This window comes from Mustela nigripes, chromosome 2, assembly GCF_022355385.1.
Source record: "Mustela nigripes isolate SB6536 chromosome 2, MUSNIG.SB6536, whole genome shotgun sequence".
NCBI classification, from domain to species: Eukaryota; Metazoa; Chordata; class Mammalia; order Carnivora; family Mustelidae; genus Mustela; species Mustela nigripes.
The window spans coordinates 115,095,624-115,121,215 of NC_081558.1; the positions used below are offsets into that span (position 1 = coordinate 115,095,624).

The 25,592-nt window shown below is 39.8% G+C and overlaps 1 long non-coding RNA gene across 5 annotated transcripts in view; it reads right to left on the bottom strand.

Moving 5' to 3' along the window:
* Positions 1-335: 335 nt before the first annotated feature.
* LOC132012016 (uncharacterized) overlaps positions 336-25,592 on the bottom strand; it is a 129,970-nt gene continuing 104,713 nt past the window's right edge. For 3 of the 5 annotated variants that reach the window (XR_009402502.1, XR_009402500.1, XR_009402498.1), the window contains one exon: positions 4,817-12,866. This is a non-coding gene — a long non-coding RNA (uncharacterized LOC132012016). Of the gene's footprint in view, positions 515-4,816; positions 12,867-25,592 lie in introns of those variants that run through there. The other 2 variants (XR_009402503.1, XR_009402499.1) reach the window with 2 other exon arrangements.

Below are 25,592 nucleotides of genomic sequence, written 5' to 3' on the forward strand. Positions count from 1 at the left end.
GTTATTAAATTGTCTCAAATACCCAGAACGTGACTTATCGCTATCACAGGGAAAGCAGCTGCCCTTTTCCCATTTCACAGTTAGCCACGTGGCTTCGGTGTTTAATAATCTCGCACCCACACCATGGCGATGTGCTGTTTCCAGGTTCCCTCGGCCAGCTCTGAGCCAGCCACTACCAGGCCTGGAACGGTTTTGTTTTGTTTTGCCTTTCCTCTTTCTCCCAGGGCAGGGCTCCATGGAAACTGGAGTATGCACACGGACCTGTGGCGCGGACACCAGCCGGACGACTGGGACACCCAAGCGGAGATTCTCCCGCGAAAGGAATGGCTCCCTCCAGCAAAGCGGTATTATGTAGGCGAGGGGAGAGGCATGTTCATGTGAAGGTCAATCGAGTAAACGCAAAGTGGTATTCCGGACGGGTCTGTGACATTCTGCTTCTGCTTCGTTAACACTTGGTATTCATTTGTTATTTTAGGTCTTCCGCGGTGACGGGGCAACAGCCTGACGCGGCAGCCTAAAAAATTCAGAAACTTACTCAACGATAAAGTTAACACTTGAAGTGTGAGCTTTGAACTCTTATGTCTGTGACACACTACCTATGTCTGGAGAATGTTAATAAGAGTTTCCGAGGTCGCGTCGTCAACAAAGGACACCGCACTAAAGTTTGCTTTCACACGTGTTTACTTGGCGTGGTGGTAACATGACTGATAAGACACAGGCCTATATGGAAACTAATTGCTGATATGAGAAAGGAAAAGAGGTTTCAAAAATAAAACGAGGACTTTATTTTGGTGTTTAAGAATATTTAAAAGTTTAAAAGTTGTGGTTCTCCCCTCTCTCAAGTTCCCTTATTCCTCCCTGACATGAAGGCGTTCTCTTATTCTTTTAAATATTATGACATTCCAATCTATATTTAAATGCCACAAATCTCTCGAACAATTTCAGCGCAAATTTTAAGGACGGGTTGGTTTTGAAAACTCCGGCTATTACCATCCTATCAAAGTCCCTCTTTCATCTGAACTTCGAATTTAAAACAATGTAACCATTAAAAAAATTGGGAAAGCAAACAAAAAGCCAAAAGAACATCAGAACAACACATTTTCCTTTGAAGGGCAGAGAAAAATCATGGGTAATTCAGGGCGGTTGATTTCTAGAGAACTCCAGCCATCAGAATGACTTTGTGGGGAACAGCCGCCCGATGGTCCTGGCCGTTACATGTCAATCTGTCAAACCAACAAACAAAAACACCACAGGCTTTAGCACAAATGACATATGACAAATGCAGATGTGCCTCGGAAAAGAATCCTTTGCGTCTTAAACACCTGCAAGAATTCCAAAACAACTGGCAGGTCTATAGCCCCTCTCCTGACCCTGAATCCCTAGTGGCAAAGAAAAAATGCCTAGAATGGACAGTAGTCCCTTCCCATTTGGAAGAGCGGTGGGGGGCTGATGAGAAACAAGTACAGTGTTGATATCACAATGCCATGCACCTGCTTTGGACTTAAAAAGAAAGAGTTTATGACAGAAACTGCAGCATTTTTGCATCTTCTCATTAAGCAGTGGTGAGCAAATTCAAGTGTGTTTCCCTTTTATTAGGTTAACCCATCCTGAATGAAAAGGGTCTATTGAGAGTGTGCTCATTGTTTTTTTCCCCATCAGGTATATTGTCTTCCTCTCACAATTAAATTGCCCCCTACGTTTTGGTTTAGGCAGATAAGTAATTTGTAGTAGTGTTGCAAAGTTAGTGTTTCTTAGATCCTTAATTAGCCAAAAAATAAAATTGAGTTTATCCTTTTATTGACTATTTTTAATTTTTAAAAAAAAAAGCATCCCACAAATACCCTTCTATTTGATGAACATTTTTATGTCTAAAAAACGTATTTCCAAAGAAACATAATTCATCCCGAAGAACTGTTCCCACTGGGTGCATGTTGGCTGGTTATCTCCTGAAGCATCATCTTTATAAAGCCAGTATTCTCAAAACAATGGCTAACATAAATGTTTGTAAGGTTATCAGCTGGTGGAGGACAATGTCTCTTTAACTCCGCAATTTTGTTTGCCAGAGCCGGCTGGACATTATTTTCATGTCTTCCTTACTAACGATCTGTTATAATATATATATATATATATATATATATATATATATATATATATATATATACATAGTTACCACATGGACTCTCTGGGGTGAGTAGTCAAACTGTAAATACAGATAGGGCACTACTATGTTATCAGAAAGAATGTCAGCCAGAGCAGGCTGCCCAGTAGCAAATTACAAAGTTTTGGCTCCCAAGAATGAGATGCGTTGTTTGCCCTTGCACGCTGCAGCTGCTGCCCCGCCCCACCCCCCTTTTTTGGTGGTTTATTACACACAAGCTACTAATGAATGGGAGCCGCTGTTTTACAGTACACCACACTTACAGGACTTATCTCTAGGCCTACCACAGATTTGACTGATCAACAGCAGGGCACCGCCATCATAATTCTTCCTAGAAACAGGAGTATAAAAAGGGGTTTGTTGGAGGTTGGCTGGGTCTGCGGAGAATCCTGCCCGCAGGGCTTGCCGATGCCATCACTAGCTGTTATGGTCTTTGGCCTAATAAGGTACAGAAACAAAGATTGTTCACTTATTCAAGAAGACTAAAGCACCAGAATGATGGAAAGTAGAGGCAGCGGGGCACACATCCAAGTGGGATTAAGGCCACAAGTGCAACTTTATAGGCCTGTCTGGGTGGCGGAATACAGATCTGCAGCTGAAAATCCAGTTCAAACATAATTTATTATATGTCATTCATAGTTAGAGGTGGTTGTCATTAGGAGTTAAATCGCTGCACTGTGTCCAACTGATTTTGATAAGTATTTTTAGAAGCCTCTTATATGTTATCGTAACTCTGAAACAGAGGCAGAGAAGGTAAACAGACTGATAAATAAACAGACAGCGCTATCTAAGAAATGTATCTGGAAAAAGCCATGGTGCGTCATTTTTTCCCATTCTCTGCTTTAAAGTTATGTTATGTCCTTCACATCTCTAAATTTTAGCATTTCTCTCATTGCAGTAAAATATTACAATTTGCATCTCTTAGGCTTCTTCAAACTTTCAGATAAACATCAACAAAATGAATCTACCTATTTCCCAACAAAACAAACACATTGCCCCTGCTTTATAAAGAAGAGATTTCAACTTGGGAAGGTCCTTTGCCCCAGGCCTAATGTCCATTAAATGACCTAGCAGGGAATAAAAGTCAGAAATTAAATCTTCTAGTTTTTTTCATCATATTTCCCCAATGTTGGGAGCATAGCAAGACCAGCAACACATGTATAACACTGTATATGAGACTAGAAAAAAATCTGTCCGCTGTTCTTACATGCCAAATATTGCTGGAATTAGAAATGTGGGTGGTTTTTGTTTGTTCATTTTGTTTTGTTTTTTAAGTAATCTCTACACCCAACATGGTCCTTGAACTCACAACCTTGAGATCAAGAGTTGCACGCTTCACTGACTAAACCAGGCAGGTGCTCCAGAAATGCGAGGGTTTTTGTTTTTGTTTTTGTTTTTGTTTTTGTTTTTAAGATTTTTTTTTTTTAAAGATTTTATTTATTTATTTGAGAGAGAGACAGTGAGAGAGAACATGAGCGAGGAGAAGGTCAGAGAGAGAAGCAGACTCCCCGCAGAGCTGGGAGCCCGATGCGGGACTCGATCCCAGGACTCCGGGATCATGACCTGAGCCGAAGGCAGTCGTCCAACCAACTGAGCCACCCAGGCATCCCTGTTTTTGTTTTTTTTTAAAGATGTTATTGATTTATTTGTTAGAGAGAGACTGAGCAAGTAGGGGGAGTGGCAGGCAGAGGGAGAAGCGGGCTCCCTGCTGAGCAAGGAGCCCAATGCAGGAATCGATCCCAGACACCGAGCTCATGACCTGAGTTGAAGGCGGACACCTAACCTACTGAGCCACCCACGCATCCCAGAAACATGGGCTGAGAGTATTCCCACAATGAGCCCTGCAAATATCCTTTTTTTTTTTTTTAAATATTTATTTATCAGAGAGAGAGAGCATGTGTGAGAATGGGGGAGAGGCAGAGGGAGAGGATCTCGAGCAGACTCCCTACTGAGTGAGGAGCCTGATGTGGGGTTCAATCCGAGGACTCTAAGATCATGATGGGAGCCAAAATCAAGAGTCAAATGTTTAACCAACTGAGCCACCCAGGCACTCCCCCCCAGCCCCCACACATTTTCATGTCCCTATACCATAGTATCCCGCTTGAACAAGAGAGGACTTTACTTGGCTGAGGCTCCATCATATTATAGATGGCCCAAATGTTCTAATATCATAATAACTTAAAATCAATTTAATTGGGGCTCCTGGGTGGCTCAGTGGGCTAAAGCCTCTGCCTTCGGCTCAGGTCATGATCTCAGGGTCCTGGGATCGAGCCCCACATTGGGCTCTCTGCTCAGCAGGGAGCCTGCTTCCCCCACCTCTCTATCTGCCTCTCTGCCTACTTGTGATCTCTCTCTGTCAAATTTAAAAAAAAAAAAAAAAGGGCACCTGAGTGGCTCAGTTGGTTAGGCGTCAGACTTGTCGGACTTCTGATTTTAGCTCAGGTCATGATCTCAGGGTTGTGGGATCGTGAAGCCTGCTTGATCTCTCCTTCTCCCTTGGCCCCTGCACCCCCTCCATGCCCAGTCACATGTCCTCTCTTTCTTAAAAAAAAAAATATATATATATATATATATATATATAATATATATATATAAAACATATATATATAAATATATTATATATATATTTATATATATATATATAAATTTCATTGGCTTTTATATGGATTTGTATTAATGAAGTTGGATTATCTTACTATTGTTTGCAGAGTGTGATAGGTTAAACAATTTGGGTACAGCAGGGCACAGGTATCAGTCCTACCAGAATCCACGTTAATGGAGGTGTACCATCCAGGAAGACCAGAAGTCAAATGTGGCAGTTTTTCAAACAATATCCTGGCAAATAGTCAAATAACAAGTCATCCTCTCTATTCTACTCCCATCATCATGTTTTATTTATCCTGATTTCAAACATTAAACATTTAAGATTCAAACCATTTAAACATTTAATAACATAAATCTGATATTCTCTTTAGTAGTGAGGACCTTGTCAGGCTATTTTATTTAACCTTTGAGCACATTCCTTTATATCTCCCTACTCCCACCCACTTTGGCCACACATTAGCTTGTGGTTCCCTCCTGGTGATTGCAGAAAGAAAGCTCTTTTTTTTTTTTTTTTTTAATGTCTTCTTAAAACATAAGGACCACTGTATTTGTGAAGCTGTTCTTTATCACATGGGAAAATCTGAGGTAAGAGAGTGTGCAACTGTGTTAAACAAGTTCTCCTCTGAACTCTGTTACTTACTAGCTATATGGCCTTATGCGATTTACCAAACTTCCCTGAGCCTCATTGTGATTGTTTATAAAATGGGGGTATATTATGTAACTGCCCCTTCTGCATCCCTTGTTTTATTTTCAAGGATAAGATATTAGCAGCTGCTTTGAAGCAGAAACACCTGGAAATGACCTAAACGACCATCCATAAGAGAATGGTAAAAGACATTCTGACCCAACCCGACTGTGGGATATTATGCAGCAGTTACAAAGAGTGAAACAGATATCCACGTTATAAGTCTGTTCCCCTTGACATATTATGAAGTAAGAAAATATATGTAATAAAATTTCATTTGATAAAAATCCTTAGCATATATGTGTATTGCTAATAATAAGAGTACCTAACCCTTATAAAATGCTTACTATGTAGCAAGCACGGCTGTAAGCAGTCCAAATAGAATTTCACTTAATCCTTACAGTAACCCATGGAGATAGGACTGCTGTCATCCCCGCTTCTGCAGATGAGAAAACTGAGATCATATATGTCATAAGTTGTAGAGGGGGGACTCAAACCTTGACTGTTTAGATCCAGAGTCTATGTACTTAACTGCTATCATCTATCGATCGTCTACCTATCATCTAACCATTGTCTGCTTATCTTTCCATACAAGCATTCACATATACATCTTTCTATCGGATATCTGGGAGGATGCATGCTTCCAGAGAAGTGACAATGGGAACTTCTACCAATTCTACATACCACTTTTACTTCTACTTCTGTAAACTTCTATATTGTTTGCAGTACCATAGTCGAGTTTAGAATTATAGTACCAGGGATATCTGATATACAGCTATGATAAATATAAAGGAGAAGCTTTGCAAACAAGCAGTCCTTAAGTGGTACTGCAATGTTAATAATTTGCTTTAGTTGGAGCTCTTAAATATGAATATTGTTTATATCTTTGAGGACAGGAGATATAACACCTTTCCCTTTTAATTTTAACACCTTTTTCTTTTTCTTTTCTTTTTTTTAAAGATTTTATCTATTTGAAAGAGAGAATGAGAGAGAGCATGAGAGGGGAGAGGGTCAGAGGGAGAAGCAGACTCCCCGCTGAGCAGGGAGCCCGACGTGGGACTTAGTCCCAGGACTCCAGGATCATAACCTGAGCAAAAGTCACTCACTTAACCAAATGAGCCACCCAGGCACCCTAACACCTTCTTTCAATAGGACTTACATAGTGCCTTGTCCATTATGAACACTCAAAAGCTTTATGTACTGACTGAATGGAGACTATAAGTGAAAGACTTCCGTTACGACAGGGCTATAGTCTGAGGCTGTGTAGTAGAGCAAAGTTGAATTGAAATTAAATATGTGGTTCTGGACAATTAACCAGTGCTTTATCCAACTTGATTAGCCAGTTATAGATAAGAAAGAATGTTTCTTTTACCCTTGAAAACCCTTGCATCCATTCATAGTATTTGCCTCATATTTCATTCTAATTTGATGTTTGATACATTTCAACCCATTTCCCCTGTAAAATATTCCTTGGGCCTCATTTCAAAGCCTTAGATCTAGAATTTAGTCTCCACTTGACTTGAGATTTCTTATCGGGAAGATTGACACTTAACAACATTCTATTCCTAGATTCTTGTGTGTTAAACCACCACCAAAAACATTTGTATTAGTTTTCTATTTTGATTATTACATGATGATTCTGATGTTTCTAGAATGTATGCAGTGTGCCTTTATTCCCTGCTTCTTTGCCTTTTACTATTTTTTTATTGAAGATTCTGAGGTTGTTCATACAATTGCTGATACTTCCTGATTGCAAGATATCTCTGTGGGCTTTTAAACATATTTAAATATATTTCTAAACTTTCATTCACTTGCATAAGCATGAATGTACAGCTTCTGAATGCAGAATTTTAAAAATGATTTTTTTTTTTCTTCTCTTAGGCTGAAGAGTCATTCGTTTAAAAATACATTTTAAGATTCAGTGTTTATTTGTAACTATAATGGAACTCTGGAAGCAAGTGGCATATAAGAAGTGACCCACAAAATATCTTTGAAAAATTATAATTGATTTTCCATAAGATTGTTCTTTTTAATATTTGATGTTACTTTGCAAATATGAGAAATAGATATCCAGATGAGGATACTGAGGAACACAGAAGTACCCAGATCCAGGAATAATCTGGTGTGAGAAACACTAGATTCCTCAGACTTATTCTTTTTCATTGGTTTTAAATTCTCTTTAAAAGAAAGGTTTTATAGCTGGTAAAATGTCATGACACTTATAAGGACTTTATTTCCTGGGTGAATAAAGCTATGAATCCGCCTATTAAAATAGGTAATATTCAGCCCCATTTTATGTTATTCTAGAAACTTTATCTTAAATCTATTAATGTTTCCACAGCACCCTGGTACAATCTCATTTCTCTATCTTTCCCCTCCACCTGGAATATGGCCCGATGTCTTTCTACCATATTCCTACCCATACTTCCTTCAATCCTCCACTGTCTCCAACAAGCTTCTCTAGGCTATTCTGTATTTTCATAGCTGTTTGTTCATACTTTTACCAAGCTTATTCTGAAAAGACATTTGTACACATGCCAGTTTCTCCTCTCTGGATAGCGTGGCCCAAATCTTGAGGGTTTTTTGTACTTTGTGGTTCCAATCCTTCTTTCTTTTTTTTTTTTTTTTAATGTCTTTAAGACTTTATTTTTGGGGCACCTGGGTGGCACAGTCAGTTAAGTAGCCAACTCTTGATTTTGGTTCTGGTCATGATCTTAGAGTTCTGGGATCCACATTTAGTGGGGAGTCTGCTTGAGGATTCTGTCTCCTTTTGCAACCCCCCCCCTCCACCGGCTCATGTGCTCTCTCTCTTTATCTCTAGAAATAAATAGGTCAATTTTTTTTTAAGTTTATTTTGAAGTATCCCCTATACTCAGTGTAGGGCTCTAACACAGAAGCCCAAGGTCAAGAGTCACACAGTTTACTCACAATTATGAATTATACCATCAGCACTCAAATAAATGAGATATATTTATAATACTGAGAGACAGGGTCAAATCTGATATTATAGAAACTAATACTGAAATAGTTGACTGAATTATTCACTATGCACTGTGATTCTTCTACTAGATGGATATTTACTTTTGCTTCCCTAAGAACCATTTTATGCCTGGTCAACTTACTTAAAAATGTCACCAGAAAAAATTCTTGTAGTATTTAGGGTAACATCTTATTTTGTCAAAATTATATTAATCTGTCCAGGCCAATCACAACTTCAGGGGAGGGGGAGAAAGGGAGAGAGAGAAGAAGAAGAAAGAGGATAGAAAAGAAGGAAGAAAAGGAAAGGAAAGAAAAGAAAAAAAGAAGGGGACAGGAAGGAAGGAAGGAAGGAAGGAAGGAAGGAAGGAAGGAAGGAAGGAAGGGGGAAAGAGAGAAAGAAAGAGGGAAAGGGAGAGAGAGAAGGAAGAGGGGGACGAGAGGGAAGGAGAGGAGAAAGAAGGGAGGGCGGGAACACATCTTTGCTACCACAGTATATTGGGCAGGGATGACTTTAAAAAAAAAAAGAGGAATCTCTGATTTTTATTTATGCTTTTCAATGTTTTCCATGTGCTTCTATGTACTTACATATAAATATGACAAGATTTCTTTTCAGATTCCTAAAATAATTCTCCTCCTCCTTCATCTTCTTTTGCAACATGAGAAGTTTACCTGAAAACTATCTGATAGCTTAAATGACCTAGAAAGACTGTATCAAGACAGCACAAGAGGAAAATTACCAGAATCTATAACATTAAAAGTTGTTCGCTCAGGATTGAATTTTGGTGGCCAGAGAACCACTGATAGTATACTTCAGGGTTCTCTGACTTGTTACAAGTTTAACTGAAGTAAATGATTTCTTGTGCAGCTTATCAGTTTGGCATCAGATTGCATTAGATAAGCCCCATAAGGCCCAAGCTGCTTTACATTTTCTTTTAAAATATTTTGAAGATTTTATTTATTTATTGGACAGAGAGAGACGCAGCGAGAGATGGAACACAAGCAGAGGGAGTGGGAGAGGGAGAGGCAGGCTTCCCGCTGAGTGGGGGCTTGATCTCAGGACCCTGGAATCAGATCCGAGCTGAAGGCAGACGCGCAAGGACGGAGCCATCGGGGCACACCCAGCTGCTCTACATTTTAAAACAAAATTACCCAAAAACCGAGGAGTAACAGAAGGAGGGGCGAGGAAGGAAAAGAGGGAAGGAAGGAGGAGAGAGTAAAGAAGACCAGGAGGAAAGAAGGGAGGGAGGAGAGGTAGGAGGAAGGAAACCTGTTTTGGACAGTGAAGGATGTTAAAGACACACATGAAAAAACTAGATGAAACTGGTAACATAATAAGAAACTTAAGGGGCACCTGGGTGGCTCAGTGGGTTAAGCCGCTGCCTTCGGCTCAGGTCATGATCTCAGGGTCCTGGGATCGAGTCCCGCATCGGGCTCTCTGCTCAGCAGGGAGCCTGCTTCCTCCTCTCTCTCTCTGCCTGCCTCTCTGCCTACTTGTGATCTCTGCCTGTCAAATAAATAAAATCTTTTAAAAGAAACTTAAAAATTGCAAAGCCATCTAAACAAACATATTAGTGTTAATATGAGAGTCCCTTATTTTGTCACTTCTTAATTTGCAAATTAGTAGAGAAGACAGTGGAAGTTTGAATTTGGAATCTTGAGTATCGATCTCCAAGTCAAAATGAATAATCTTTGGTCTGATGTCACATGTTAATTGACAAACCTTAGCACAAGAAGGTTATCATATCTGTCATTATTGATACAGATTGACAAATGCAACATCCAGCTAGAACAGTGGCTTTTCCTTTTCTGGATACTTTTTCATTTTATCTAATCCCAGAAGCTTGACTGGATTTGTCTGGCTGCTAGCATAATTTAAGGACAAAAACTTAATTAAATATATATAAAATGACTAATTTAAGTGCATACAATTTAAGAAATAAACAAATAATTTCTGTATTAACTTCCACACTGCCTTCATTACATAATTAAAACAATGCAATTAAAAACCCAAGAATAATCACATGGCAGCATCTTTTTGTATTTCTTGATTTGTTTGTTTAGATAGCTTACAGCAATGGCAATTCAACTAAACATTTTCTTTATTATTTTGCAAACTTTTTTTTTCATATGAAGAATAAAAACCAAAGGGAAACAAAAATAGTCCTATACAACTTTGTTTATCCAACTTGCTAAGATGGTAAAAGATACTGGTCTATAAAAACTAGAAGGGCAGAGACTGGGAAGTAAGGGAATTAGGAAGAGGTTGGTAGAAGGTTAGAAATGTTCAGCCACCAGATGAAAATGGGGCTCAGGATCTAATGGGTAACATGGTGACTCTAACTGATAAAATGGTAGTGAATAATTGAAATTTGCTAAGAGTGTAAAACTTAAGGATGCTTGAGTCGCTCAGTCGGTTACGGTTGTGTCTGCCTTTGGTTTGGGTCATGATCCCAGGATCCTGGAATCGAGTCTCCTTTGGGGCTCCTTGCTCAGCAGGGACCCTGCTTCTCACTCTGCCTGCTGCTCCCCCTGCCTGTGCTCTCTCTCTCTCTCTCTCTCTGACAAATAAAATCTTTAAAAAAAGAAAGAAAGAGAGAGTGAGAGAGTAAAATTTAAATGTTCTTAACAACAACAACAAAAAAAGATAAACATGCAGTGATAAATGTGTTAATGAAGCAGGTAGGAGGAACACTTTCACAATGTTTATGTTTATCAAATCATCAGGACATATATTTTAAGTATCTTCCAATTTTGTCAATTTTATCTCAGTGAAACTGGGTGGAAAAAAGGGAAGCTTCACTTACAATAGTCTAGAACTTGATCATTGCCATGCTCTTGAGTACTTCATAGGCAGAACATGCTTCTAAAGCCTTATTTGTTGTTACATTCTACTTTGAAACAATTTATGGTTTTCAAGGACATTTAAAAAATTCCAGGCAGTTGTTAGTTTACATAAGGCTGCTCACATTTGGCTTTTAGAAATTAAGACTCTCCCCTCTGAAAGACTACTGATACTCACACACATGCATGAGGGAAAACACTAATTCACGACATTTACTTTTAAGTGAATAGAATTTTTTTTTCAATCAGGTCCTTTAACTTCTGTATCTGCAAAATATAAAAACTTTGCTCCTTAATACAAAATCTTGATTTTCAGGGGTGTAGGACACAAAAGGAATTTAAATGCCTATTGCTACAGGTTAATCACTTAAACCAGAAGCTAGGAGAATCTTTTTTTTTTTTTACAGTAAAAATTGATTTATTTAAAACAGTTACAAAAAAGCTCAACAAAATAGAGATTATCCTTAGAATTATTAATGCTTTGTTAAAGATCAGGTAGAAGCTAGGAGAATCTGCGTTGGTATCCCAGTTCTTCCACTTATCAGCTAGATTACAGTGTGTAAGTGACTCAGCTTCCTCCTTGGTAAAATGAGATTAATGTTATTTGTTTATATCATAACAGTCTTCCAAGGATCAAACAAAATTATGAATTAAGAAGTGTTCTGTAAGCTGTAGGGCATTAAACAAATTAAGATGTTTTTAAATAATAATTTTATCTAATTGAGAAATTTTGATTTATGCCAGATACTACTTCTCACAGAGAGTCTGACGTCTAGCACAGGTACCACTTTGGAACCATACATTTAATCAATAGGAAGACGAGTGTCTTTCTGCTCACCTCTCTGACAGGTTAACAACCTGTAAGAAAAAGATCACCAGTCAGAGTCATGCTGTATTAGATGGACAGTGTAATCACTAGGACAATTCTTAATACAAAGAAAGTGGAAACATGAGTCTGAAGAGGGGAAATATCAAAGGTACTCTTTATCAAGAGTGAAACTTTGAAATCCATCTATTTAAGATTAATCACTATTCTTTTAGTTAAGCTGTTGTCATCTCTAACTTTCCCTGAGTAGAAAATAATCTACACTTCCAACTAAGTTATTCATGGTCCAATTTGTTCTCAGAATACTATAATAGGCTTTGTGAAGATAAGTTTTATAATAGGGATTTAACATAGTGAGAAGCCAAGACACAGAGGCTTTCAAACACAAAGAGTATATATGTATATAAACTGCTCATCCCCTCCCCCTCTCCTTCCCCTCTCCCAAAACAACACTCACCCCTACTGAAAATCTAATTTTTACAAAGGATTCAGATGAAATGCCAGTTCAACAACTTCACAGTACAATCGGTTTAGCTGCTGCAGTGTAGCTTGGGAGCCATTTTCAGCAGTGCTGGGAAAGGGGAAGACTTCGAGTGAAGCACCCCTAGAAGAAGGAATGCTGGGAAGGGTTTTAGGAAAGAGAAACGTTCAAAATCTTCCTCCTGGCAGCTCCGTCTTGCTTGATGACCACATTTACATACTGAGTTCACAGGCTAGAACTCTCAAAGAGAACTCTACTTCCCTGGAGAAAATACAACTTTCAGGGTGGTATCCTGGAGAAAAAAAAAAAAAAAAAAAGGAAGAAAAAGAATCACTGATAATCTATATAAATTATTTTTATTTTTCAAGCTTTTGGTATCTTAAACTATTGAAAATACAGAGTTAATTCAGAGACACTATTAGTTTATTGTTTTTTTTCCCCCCTTTTGTGCTTTAAGATCTAACCTTCCATATTTATAATTTTTAATCTCATCTGTATCCAAATAGGTATACTGGCTATTTGTTTTACAAAATAGCAAGGTACCTGGCCTGTGGTGCAGGGTGTATCTCCATTCCAGACACTTGTTTTTGTAAGGTTCCTCATTTTCCCATTTTAAACATATCAAGACACACAGATATAATTTAGTATTTAAAGCCCTAGAAACTCTCTATTAATGTTTTTTATAACTAGCTTCTTTTTCTGTATATGTTACATCTCTGCTGTGCCTATTTTGTTGCAAGTCAGGCTATCTTATTTGCGTATTTGTAACAGAGTATATAAAAGGAGAAAGATTCATGGTTTACTGGGTATTCAAAACTTCTCTTAGATTAAAAAAATCCTCCAGATCACATAAAAATTACGTAATAAATATATATTTTAAACTTTTCTTTATATATTTTAAACTTTCAAAGGATGATTCCTTGGGTTGTTTTTTAATGTGCTTGTAATGATTTCTAGCACTCACACCTCCTTCCTTGCTTTCCAAACTGTTTATACTGTCCCCAATAACACTCAGTGGAGAGCTGTCATTCCCGGCTAAATCCTTACTTAGGGTGGATGCTATGCCTCCGTGAGACAGGGTCAGGGGGTCAAAATAGATTTTGGAGGCCACCTGGAGAGTCCAGGCCATGAACTGACTCAAAAAATTTATATCAGAGCCAGAATAGTCCACCTCCCCGGGTCAGATCTGGCCTGACACTCCAACCGCAGGCTGGGGCATGCTAGACCGAGCTCAGAGAGAGGCCAGAGTTGTTGACCCTGCTAGCTGACCTCTTCAAACTTCAGGAGAATTTTTTTGGCAGTTACCACGGTGACTGGGTACTCTAAAAGCTTATCCTTCTTACTGAAAGGAGGGAAAAAAATCAGGAAAAAATATGTTAAAACCTACCTTGCAGAGATGCCTATCACAGTTAAAGTTTAAAAAAAAAAATTGAGGGAGTTCTAAATTGTGTATGCCTTTGATACTGATTTCTACTGCTGTCCTAATGAAATTGGAATTTATAAGGTCTTTCAAACCGCAAAATTCACATTTGGAACAGATACTGCTTTTTTTTTTTCCCTTTCCAATAGCTGAGAATTTGAATAATGTATTAAAATACTTTTTAAACAACATAATTTACTTGGAATATCTAATAACTCTCTGCTTTTCTTTGAGAATAATCAGCTTTGAAATAAGATCCATCATAAATGCTAATCTATTAGGGGAAAAAATACCATAACTAAATAATGATTTTTGCCTCAAAAATAAACTCAATATTTTTTTTCCTGAAAGAAAAGTGTTCATTTTTGCTTAACTTGAAATAATAAAACTAGAAGAAAAGCACGGGGCTATTATTATTATTATTACGTATTCTATCTTTTATCAAGTGACTTAATAAAAATAATGTGCACATGAAAAACAACATCACAAAAATACTATAACAAAAGAATATGGGGAGGAAAAAAGCAAGGTACACTTTATTTTAGAGCCATGCACATTAAAGCTAAAAAGCTACAGCATATTCTTCCATGTTAATATCAAATACTAACTTGTCCTAAAGTTCCACAACAATAGAAAGTCATATAAATTAAAATTTAATTCCCCATGGGGTAAACCTATACACATTTTAAGACTTTACTAGTTGCATTTTGGTGACAGATTGTAATACAAAATACCTTAAAATGGCTCCTATATGTGACTTGAAATTAGACGGGAATTGTAATAATTTAGAAGGAAATATTCTTTAATCATAATAATACTTGCTTTTAAAAATACCTCTGTACTATATAATGATTTTTTGTGAAGCGAAACCAATGACTCTTAGTGCTGCTGCTGCTCTGCCCCTCCTTTAATTTTCCCCTCTACCTCATACATGACTGGGTCCTAGATGTCTTGAAAGAGCTTTCTCCAGCCTGTGGGTACTGTGTGTGTGTGTGTGTGTGTGTGTGTGTGTGTGAATGTGTGAGCATGACGCGCACAAATGATGAAGCAAGGGTGAGGGGAGAGTGGATTTGCATTTTAAAATGCAATGGCTATATAACAAACAATGTCTTTGGCCTAAATATTATTTTTCATCTTGACTCTAAGCCAAGAAAAAAAAAATGATGAATTATAGAAATGTAGTAACTGACATTCCAAAAATGAATACCAATTCATTTCAAATTTCAGAGGTATGTTCTAACCTAATCTTGAATGTTCATTTTGCTGTGACCTATTTTGACCATTTTGTAATCACCACTAAATTCATAGAACAGAATGGACGTAAAGCCAAGTATCTGTTAATTAATCTTAATTTTTAAGAAACAAAATATAATTCAGAATATAATTTCCCTTCTTGTTCTCAAAACAGCCAGTAAAAGGGAAGATCAGAGATTATTTTGAAGTGGATTTTGCCGGGTGATCCGACTGCACTTTGCTAACACACAGGTCCTTCAACTAGATGGTGTGGTTCTTGTCATTGCAAAGTGGGCAACCAGGTTGATGAGTCACTACAACTGTGGGGCCAGCTCATTCTCTATGATGAACTCAGACTGTCCTTCCCAGTCGGGGACTCTTGGCAAGCTTCCCTAAAGACCCGGAGGCTGGCAAAGCATGAGGAACTATCAAACAGGAAATGGGTCCTCCTCAGGTTTTGAAAAGAGATGATAGAAGTCTTAAAATGTGGCAAGCCAGACCAGAATCTCCTAAACCACAAGTCTTAGCTTGAGTGAAACATTATTTCTGAGTTGGATCTGAAAAGGAAAAGAAGTTTACGAGTAAGACAATGGTTCATTTGTATGCAAGAAAACAATGCCAAGTCTCTTCGCTTGATTTCCTCTAGTCAAATTTAGGATCTTTTAGGAAAAAAACAAAAATCATTTGTCAATCTTCTGTATAAACTTTTGCTGAAAGGATAATGAAATACTTTATTCAGTAACTCGTAGACCTGGATCTTTTCTAAGGTTGAAAGTTCACAAGTATGTTACAGGACTACAGAATATAGGGACTGAGAGCGTCCTAAGAGATGACCTAGTCCTAGCTTTTTACTTTCTATATGTAAACCCTGAAGCCCCAAAACTTGAACTGCGTTACATACAAACTATTATTTACATGCCTAAATTGGGAACTTAGATCCTGCTAGGCATTTCTAGTCTAATGTGTTCTCTGCTACACTATGAGGCTCCTTCACAGGGGAAAAGGATATTGGATGTCCACACAAGTAGACATATTCAAAGCCTTAGAGACACAGTTAATCTGAGACCATGGTATAAAATGATTGTAAAACTCATTCACATTGCACTTTCAGGAAACAACTTTAGGCATCACGTGAGCAGAAATTCTACAAAACCAGGCTGTAAAGCAGTAAAATAAAATGCGTTATAGGAAGCTTCAAAATTCTTAGGGACTTCTGTCTGATGGTAACAAGGGCATGTTGTTAATATTATTTCTCCAGTTAATTGTTTTTATTGATTTGTTATGGCTAGGAAGCACTGATTGATTTTCTTAGAATTGGTACATTGTTCCACTCTGCCAGGTTTGTAATTAAAGACCAAGAAGAAGGGCTTTGGGTTTTAGCCTATCTAGGTTTCCAGTGGTATGAAAGAGTCTGTCTAAAGAATCATAGACTATATAAGATATGCTGGCTGCCAGTCCAAAAGGGCTTAATTGGGTCTTTCTTTAACATTTCTCTAATTTACATCAGTTTTAATTTGTATCTATTAGAATCAGTGGATCCTGAAAATCAAATAAATAGAAGCCTATAGAAAAATGTGGAATTCAGTGCTGATACCCCAAAGTGCCACTTTGCAGCTGCATTCAGTTGTAACACTTATTCTCCATATCATGTATTTTCAGCACAGCCCCCATTTGTCCTGTTAACTTGTCATGGCATTGTGAGATCATGATTTAATTCTGAGAATTTGGCTCAGGACCCCAGAGGAAAAAAAAGCAAGGGATAAAAATTTAAGGAAAGGGAGCAAAAGTACCAGGTATGCTGAGGAGCCAGTGGTTTCATAGGAAAGAAAGCTGGTATTTAGGAAGATGGTCATACATGATTAAGAAGTGAAGGCCAGGGGCACCTGGGTGGCTCAGTGGGTTAAGCCTCTGCCTTCCGTTCAGGTCATGGTCTCAGGGTCCTGGGATGGAGCCCCACATCAGGCTCTCTGCTCAGCGGAGAGCCTGCTTCCCCCACTTTCTGCCTGCTGCTCTGCCTACTTGCGATCTCTCTCTCTCAAACAAACAAAAAAGAAGAAGTAGTAGTAGTAGTAGTAGTAGTAGTAGTAGTAGTAGTAGTGGTGAAGGCCATAGGAGTCAGGCACCCTGACTCCCACCTAGAATCTCCAAGAAATGTTGTATTCTTTCCATCGATTCCACTGGGGGGCATCTTTGGTACTAATCACGTGTTAAATTTTTGGAGGGGCCGAGGACCGAAAAACACCACTCTGAGGCTGGGTCTGAAGAATGTTTGGCAACCCTCCGTCAGAGCTCCCATCCCGATGGGCGGAGGAGCCGAGGAGCGCTTCGCGCATGCGCATCTATTGTTGAGTTTCTTAAAAACACTTGAGAAAGCCTCCTCTTGACCCAGAAGCTGACTTCTCCACCCAAAGGAGAAAGAGCTGTTAAGGGAAGCTTTTTGACAGAAGGGAACTTGCTGATATAGAAATATTTTTCCTTTTGGCGAGCTGAGCGAGGAGAAGAAAGTCAGTGAGGAATTGTAAGATTAAAGAGTGAGAACTTTCCACTTGCTTCTGAGCTCCACCCCCAGGACTAGCCTGGCTGTGCTCCAGGGGCAGTGTGGATGACAGAAGGGCTAGTTGCCTTCCCCAGCTTCTTAACCTGACTTTCCACTTGCCAAGAGCTGTTCCTTCGGTCCAAGTGGGCACAGCAGTCTGTCCGGGCCACCATCCCCTGGACTGCTGCGGGAAGCACCGTCGGAGGCAACTTGACCAGGGCCCGCCTGCTGCCAGGACAGGACCATTTGAAAAAAGACTTCTTTTTTGGCATCTTTCATAGGCTCCTTGGGAAATTGTTAAAGACAGAAATTTTGAAATTGAATTTTCATGATTATTGTTAAAGAGGGGTGAGGCACAGCAGCTGCCCCAGAGCAGCTGGTCCAGCTCCTCCATCTGCAGGACAGTCCAGCCCCTTGGCCACTCCCCCCCCCCCCCCCAACCAGGCCAGCAAGAGGAAGGGAAAAGGAGGGGCACAAAGGTACAGGTTTCAACTTTAGAATAAGGGCCCCGGCCCTGGGCATTTGAGTCATCTGCTTCCACAAATACAAAAGAAATGGCAAACAAAACAAAACAAAAAATGTAACTTCAGGTCTCAGTCCCAGGTTGCCCACATGAACTGTAGGCCCAACAACACACATTCCTGTGGGGGATGTGAGGGATCCTTTGGTGAAGGAACTTTGGAGAAGGGCAGAGGTTTCTAGGAGGTGGAACCAGTTTCTCCCCTGGATCCTCATGGCTCCTGGGGTGGGAAGGACTGGAGTCACATGAATGTTCCTTTTCCCTCTTCTACCTGCCATTTCTCATTGAGAAGCAATGCCACGGGATAATGCCCTCCCACCGCCAGTTTCCTCATCCCCAGACTCAAGTGCCTCAGAGTGAAATGTCATGAAAAGTTATTGCCAACAACAAATTCAGGCTGACAATTTGTCAATAATCACGCCTTCAACTTGCTGGATGGCCTTCATGCAATAAAGAAGCAGATGCACAGAGGTGGGGGGGCGGGGGGTGGGGGGGGCAGGCAGGATGTAGGTGACTGCCCAACGCATAGCTTTCCAGGTTTGCTTCCCTATCAAGCCGTGTTCTGCCCCCCAAGAAGGGAAATGCATTCTGTGAGGGACTACAGGGCACCACCAGCCCAGTTGGCTCTAGTCCTTGCTCTCTTTCTTCCTGTTGCTCACGCAGGCTACTCCCAGGAAGCCTCTCTCTAAGCTTTCCTCCAGTTAACCCTTCTGGGTACGCGTGACTGTGGTCTCAGGCGCCCTTGGTTAACAGTCGTGTTACCCGAGTTTTCTTTTGTTTGAAATGCTGGGCCTCCAGACCTTGGCATGTGTTGGACATCTAGTTACTTCTGCATGCCTGTCTGTATCCTGAGACAGAGAAAAGTATTAGGAATTGATGCTCAAGATAAATAATAGTGAGATTTTTACCTGTGGAGGCATTGGAAGAATGTGTGCATATTAAGTCATTTCAGAACTTAAGACAGATCTGAAAAGGATCTTTCAAAGTGTTTTTACACTATCACCTCTATAAACATCCCCTCCCCCAACACAGACACATTCACAAAAGCACCCTTTTATATATATATATATATATATATATATATATATATATATATATTTAATATTTTGGACTCTGTGTTTTAAATTTAGAAGCAACTTGAAACATATAAGTTGATTTAAACATGAACTTTCTATCTAAGATATGACTTCTTGTGAGGTTAGAAATCCAATTACCTAATCATAAGATTTCGATTAAAATATCAGTCATGGCCCTCTTAGAATATTGATTTAGCTACAAAAGTTGGGTTCAAAATTTAATTCGCTCTTCTTTTTTCTCCAACTTAAGTTTAAATTTCTTTTATTAACACAACACAGAACTTGAATTAAGGATCTTCTTGTTAAACTGCGGGCTTTTCTCATTTCCCTGAACTCTGTAAGTGAACCACATTGTCATATAATCGATAGGAAAAACTCAGCTGTCACAGGTCCTAAGCGACCGCTTACCACAGAACTAACATGATCTGGCATTTCTGAGTTTGAAATATGTGCTGTTTGGATGACATGAGACCAAAAATACTACCCAGACAGCATATATGTTGTAGTCTCTATGAATGGCTGAGGACTGATTTGCTGAGACCAAGGAGATATGAGAACAGACTTCTCTCCTGGACAGAGATGAAGTGCTCTCTTTTTTCTTCCATCAACAGGAATTCCAAGTATTGGGGTCTAGGAATCAAGGGTATTTTTAAATTCATCTAAGTTTGTTTGCTCTTCTAGAGTTTATAACAGAATTTGAAACGAGGTGTTTTTCTTCCCAAACCTATGAGCAATTCAGATTTTGATTTTGGAGTTAAAATCTGAAACTAAATGTCAAGCAGTTTCAAAACCTATCCCTTGAAGTCCTAGATCCTTCCCATCAATGTGATCAGGAGTTCTCCAGTATGTAAATCCTTTGGCTCAAAAGTAACTGAATGGCATCTGATTTTAAGTAGCAGGAACCCATAAATCTCTGGCAAAATATTCCTCTGCCTCAACGTTACAGACATGCTGCACTCCCAACCTTCTCTACAATCTGCCACCTAGAAATGCTACCATGAAGAAGATACAATCCTTCCTTATCTGTATCCTCTCCCTTTAACTATGATCTGCCATTCTGGACTTCTAACTCAATGACATGTTTCACCTTGGGTTTTTTGCTTTGTTTTGTTTTGTTGTTGTTTGCTTTTTTAAGTGGTACTGGGCAGCCCTACTGTGGAATCTATCCTACTTGGTAGATTAGATTATGTGATAAACATGTTAATTTATCTCAGGAAGAACCTTGTTATGAGCCTCCTCAATGAGGCATACTACAAATCAATTACACACCAAAGGTGAAAGGTATTCTGACTCACGAATTGGCTCTGTCAGCAAGCTGATGTAGTAAATATTAGTTATCCTTAGCCTACCTGGACCCATCTATATGAAGAAAAGTACTAGAGGGGATCAAACAGCAACAAGCTAGGTGAGACAAATTCAGTTTACAATAGATACATAAGACTTCTCTTTTGTAAACCTAAAGCTGTTGGAGCCTGTATTTCCCACATCTACCATCACGAAGATCTTTGGGATAAGCTATGAAACACCACTTCTAATTAGTTCATTTGTCATCAGAGAACCACTGCATCCAGCCAGGTATTTTGCTCCTATTCAACTCTGGAAGAAAACGGGACAACATGTGCTATTATAAAAAGCTCAGCATTCAGTGCCAACATTTCAAATTGGCCTCATTTTACAAGATCTCAGAAGCCCCCAACTCATTCAGGCTATGTCTTGGCAACCTTGCTCTAGCCCCAAACAGGGCTGTAACACAGTAGAGTTTATCCATTATCATAGTTCACAGGCTTCTCCATAGCTGCGAATCGACATTTGGAACTTATGTCACACAGAAGGAGTGAAAACCCCTCTAGGAACTGAGTCACTGATTTCCAAAGTAAGTGCCATAGGTGGGTGGGAAGAGGAGGAGGAGGAGGTAGCAGGGGACAGAGAAGGGAAGAACTAGGCACTGGATAACCAGGCTGTGAGTGACCTAGCTGATGTCCATCAAAGGCAGGTAACCGATGAAAAGAGTTCTCTTCTGGGATACTTGAGTGTCTGAATTTACCTGATGACAATTCCGGGAAATGACTGATCTCATCTCAGCCCTATACACCTGAAGAGTATTTATATATTTATTTAAGAAATATGGCACATTAAACTATTTTGTCTTTGATTCCCAAAACATAAACCACATGAGGTCAATAAATTGGAGAATTTGCCTCAATTCTTAATCACACAGTGCAGAGATACGATACACTGGATACGGAAGCTGTACTGGACAGCCCCAGCATGTACGGCTCTAAAATTCTAAGCTGTTCAGTTCTGTCTAAACTTGCATACCCTCCCCAGCCCCCAAACACCCACAGGAAATGTATCTTTCCCTTACTCTCTGCAATCTAAACTTAGGAGTACACAAACCAAGAGCTGGAGGTAACTGCTTCTTTGCAGCACTATTTATGAAACACTTATTATTTTTTTTTCCTCCCCAGGCACCCGCCCCAAGGGACTGAGCAGTGCACTCTGCTGCTACTCAACTCGGTCCAAGAGAGAAGGTGGGGGGTTGCAGGAGCATCTTTACCAGTGCAGCGCTCTTGCCGCCCGCACCTGCTTTCTCACCAGTTCACCAAGCTCCCTCTCGGCTTCATTTCACAAACATTCTGGGTCTCCATTTATCTGTTAAAATGGCCCAGGGTGTTTGCCAGGAGTATTGTGCCACCATCGCTGGCACATTTTGTCTGTCATTACACAAAGCATTCTAAAAAGCTATTTCCAACCCTGAAAATATACTCTTACTACAGAAGTCATTACATTAGCATAACAAGCACCAAGTTCCAAGATGGTAATTTGGTTATAGATCTGAAATCCTTCCTGTTCCATCAGCTAGATGTCGAGGGATGCTGTGACCCTGCTGCCTCCACAGTCTGCGGACCACTCCCCAAAGAAGTTCTGCTGCGGTGAACAGTTTGTCCTTGGGAACTCCGACTAGGATGGAAGTTTCAGGTTTCAACTACCCACATTGGGACATTTCTTAAAGAACCAAGATGCCTTTATCTTTCTCTCTCTCTCTCTCTCTCTCTCTGTCTTTGTCCCCCCTTCCTCTTTCGGTACCCTTCTTTGACGGAGAAACTATGTCTTAAATGATATTCTTCCGCAGGTATCTCATTGGACATAAGACAAATATCAGGATTTCACTTGTAGGCAATACAAACACTTTTTGGTTCTTTTGTTGGGGGTGGGGTTTGGGAAATTTGACCTCAGTCCACTGGGCCAGTTGTCGGGGTGCAGATTAGCTGCCACTCTGTTGAGGCCCGGATGATGGTGGTGGTGGTAAGGGTCAGCAGGGTTGAGATGTATTCAAATGTTAATTTACACCTGAAAAGACTGGCAGTCACCCACTTGGGTGGTGACTGGAGTTTCTCAGGAATCCTGGCCTTGAGTGTTTTCTTGGGAAAGATGAAAGTAGAAATGGAGGAGAAATGCAGCCTTAAAGTTACAGGAGCAGCAAGGAGGGAGGGAGCAGGGACAGCCCTGTTGAGTTAAAGGAAGTTTATGTAGCTACCAGTTATAAAAATCTATTTTCAACGTTCCCTTTGCAGTATAGTTTTAAGGTACAACAGAGAGGTGGTATTTCCTCTTTCCCTACATATTTGGAAACTATCTTTTGGATCCAAAAATATTTATGTGGAAGAAGGAGGAATTAGCCTTATTATTATTATTTTTTTTTTCTGCCATTGGGATGGGTTTCCTTGCTTTGCATAGTCTTTCCGTTTAACCACTGCTACCTACCCTGCTTAGTGGACTCCCGAAGTACCTCAGGAGTAACTGAAAAAGAAAAACCTTCTACATTCCAACACTGCCTCTAACCTCAAACATAGTAAAGGGTTCATTCAAGACCCCAGGACCACACTGAGGCATTAATTAGGCTGATGAAATCCATCGAAATGTATGAATTCAGCATAATCAAGTTTCTACCGCAGACTATCGTTAAGGAATACGTGAGCAGCTGGGAGAATAGAAAGTACTGTTAGAGTTAAGTCATGCATGTAATTGAGTATATTTAACATAACCATTTTAATGATCAGTGATTAAAAGTGCATCTTACTTAAATGGTATATCCTCTGCAATTTGTTCATATCAACTCGATAATATTCTCAAAAGGAAAAAGTAGGGATACACATTTCTAAACAAGATCTTTTTTGAGTTGGGGGGGGGGAAAGCAGAAAAGTGAACTGAAAAGGGGGGAAAAAGCAGCTTTTGCACGCAAACAGCTCCACCAGTGTGATATAAATTAATCACTGTTTTAGGCATCCCTGTGCTCAGTTCAAAGTATTAGGAATATATAACAAGTGATTTTCTTTCATCCCTCGAAAAGAAGGTATTTCATTAGAGAACTTCCTCAGTCCAACAAGATTATTTTTTCAAATCTCAAGTCCTGCTGATTTTAAGAGCTTTTCTTAGGAACCTAGGAAGTTCACCTTTCCGATTCTTCTTCCAACCTGTAGGGTTGGCTTATCTTAGTGGAACTTGCCTTTGTGAAGACAGCACTGGGAAGAAGAGAGACAGCCTCACAAGGAAAGAGATGCCCCCTGGCCATGGCAGTCTAGGGCCACAGACAGAAGCCCTCACAGGGAAATTAGCTGTTTGGATCAGCTAGGGGTCTGACCAAGAGCCCACGTGTTTAGAGCCAGACGGGCTGTGCTCTATTCACTTGGACCTGGCCAGATAAATGAAGTCATTGTGAAGCCCTGCATAAGCCAGCCCAACTCTTTTTGTTGTAGTTTCTCAGCTTTTGAGCACAAAACACACAAACCACCGATTATCCAGGGAAGAAGAGGTGGATCCAGATCTACAGGTAGAAGTATGTAATCCCACGATATCTACACATCTATGCAGGCTTTATAAAAGTGAGGATTGAAGAGAAGGATGCAGTTGGCCCAGTTCCCAAAAGTTGCCACACGGGGCTCTTTTTATCTCCTTTCACCCCTGCCCCCATCCTACAGAGAGACCAACCTGAAAATAGGATTTGAAGAATGGCACATCTTGAATGTCTGGGCATTGCACCGTAACTTTTACCAGCCTAAGAGGGGGAAAGGAAGGCACAACCACATAAAAGTGTACTGGAACATACTATCTGCCTGCTGCCAACAAAACAAAAATATTTTAAGGGGAAATTCATTTTGAATCCTTCCTTTCACCCAGAAGCATGTCTTCCTTGGCTTGGAGGGACAGCTCTTGGGAAATCAGGTCTCTGAAGGAGCTCTTCCGCACCCAATGTATAGTCTATAAATATAGTGGAATAGTCATGCCAGGGGTAGTCAGTGCAAGAGAATCTGGAGTCTTGAAAGCATCTTTTTCTTCTGGCTATGGTGGCACTTAAATGATAATGCGGGCAAAGGAGCTAGGAGATTTATATCTTTTGGAAAGTAGGGCGAGCCAGATGGTAATAGCGTCATTAACACACAAACTTGGGATGTGCAAGTGAAGCTTGAAATTGGGAAAGAGATCGGGAGAACAAAGGGGGCTGCTGTTGAAAGGCTACCCCTCTTCTGCCGGCCAAAGCTAAGAGCCTCTTGGTACTGGGGTCTGCTCCTGCCCAGAGCTGGATAATAAACGACAGCTTTACCCCTCCCCTGTTGTGACTTAGAAAACACCGAGAAAACTTTTGCAATAGGCAAATGTGGCACTTATTTATGTGTAACCCTTTGTAGTCTGAAGTGGCAGGAATGGGTCTTTAATTCAACTGCACCACCACCCTCCACCCCCTACCCTAGTTTGATAAGCTTTTGCAATTGTTGACAGTTATTTTATGAAATCAAAGTGCCGCTTGTTGCACGTTTCAGACAAAAGTTCCTTTTTCCTCCCCTTATGTAAGCATTCTAAGTAAATATTAAAGGTTGAACAGCACCACCTTTTTCATTTGGGTGATGGGGGTTGGTGCGAAGGTGTTGGGGAGTGGGGGTAAACGCCCAAGTTTTCCTTTGGAAAGTCTTAATGTTTAAGTTAAACTCCCACTTGTCCGAACAGATGTAACTCAAAGAGAACAGAGAAGGCATTAAGACAAGATTAACAATGGCATTAATAGTAATAATGCATGTTTATAATAAACACCCACACAAACATTTATAAACAGGCAGGGCAGTTTGGAACTAAAGAAAAAATGAATATCTTCCCTCTCCTTTTTATTAACTCAATGTGTGTGTGTATATATATATATATATATATATATATATATATATATATATATATATATATTA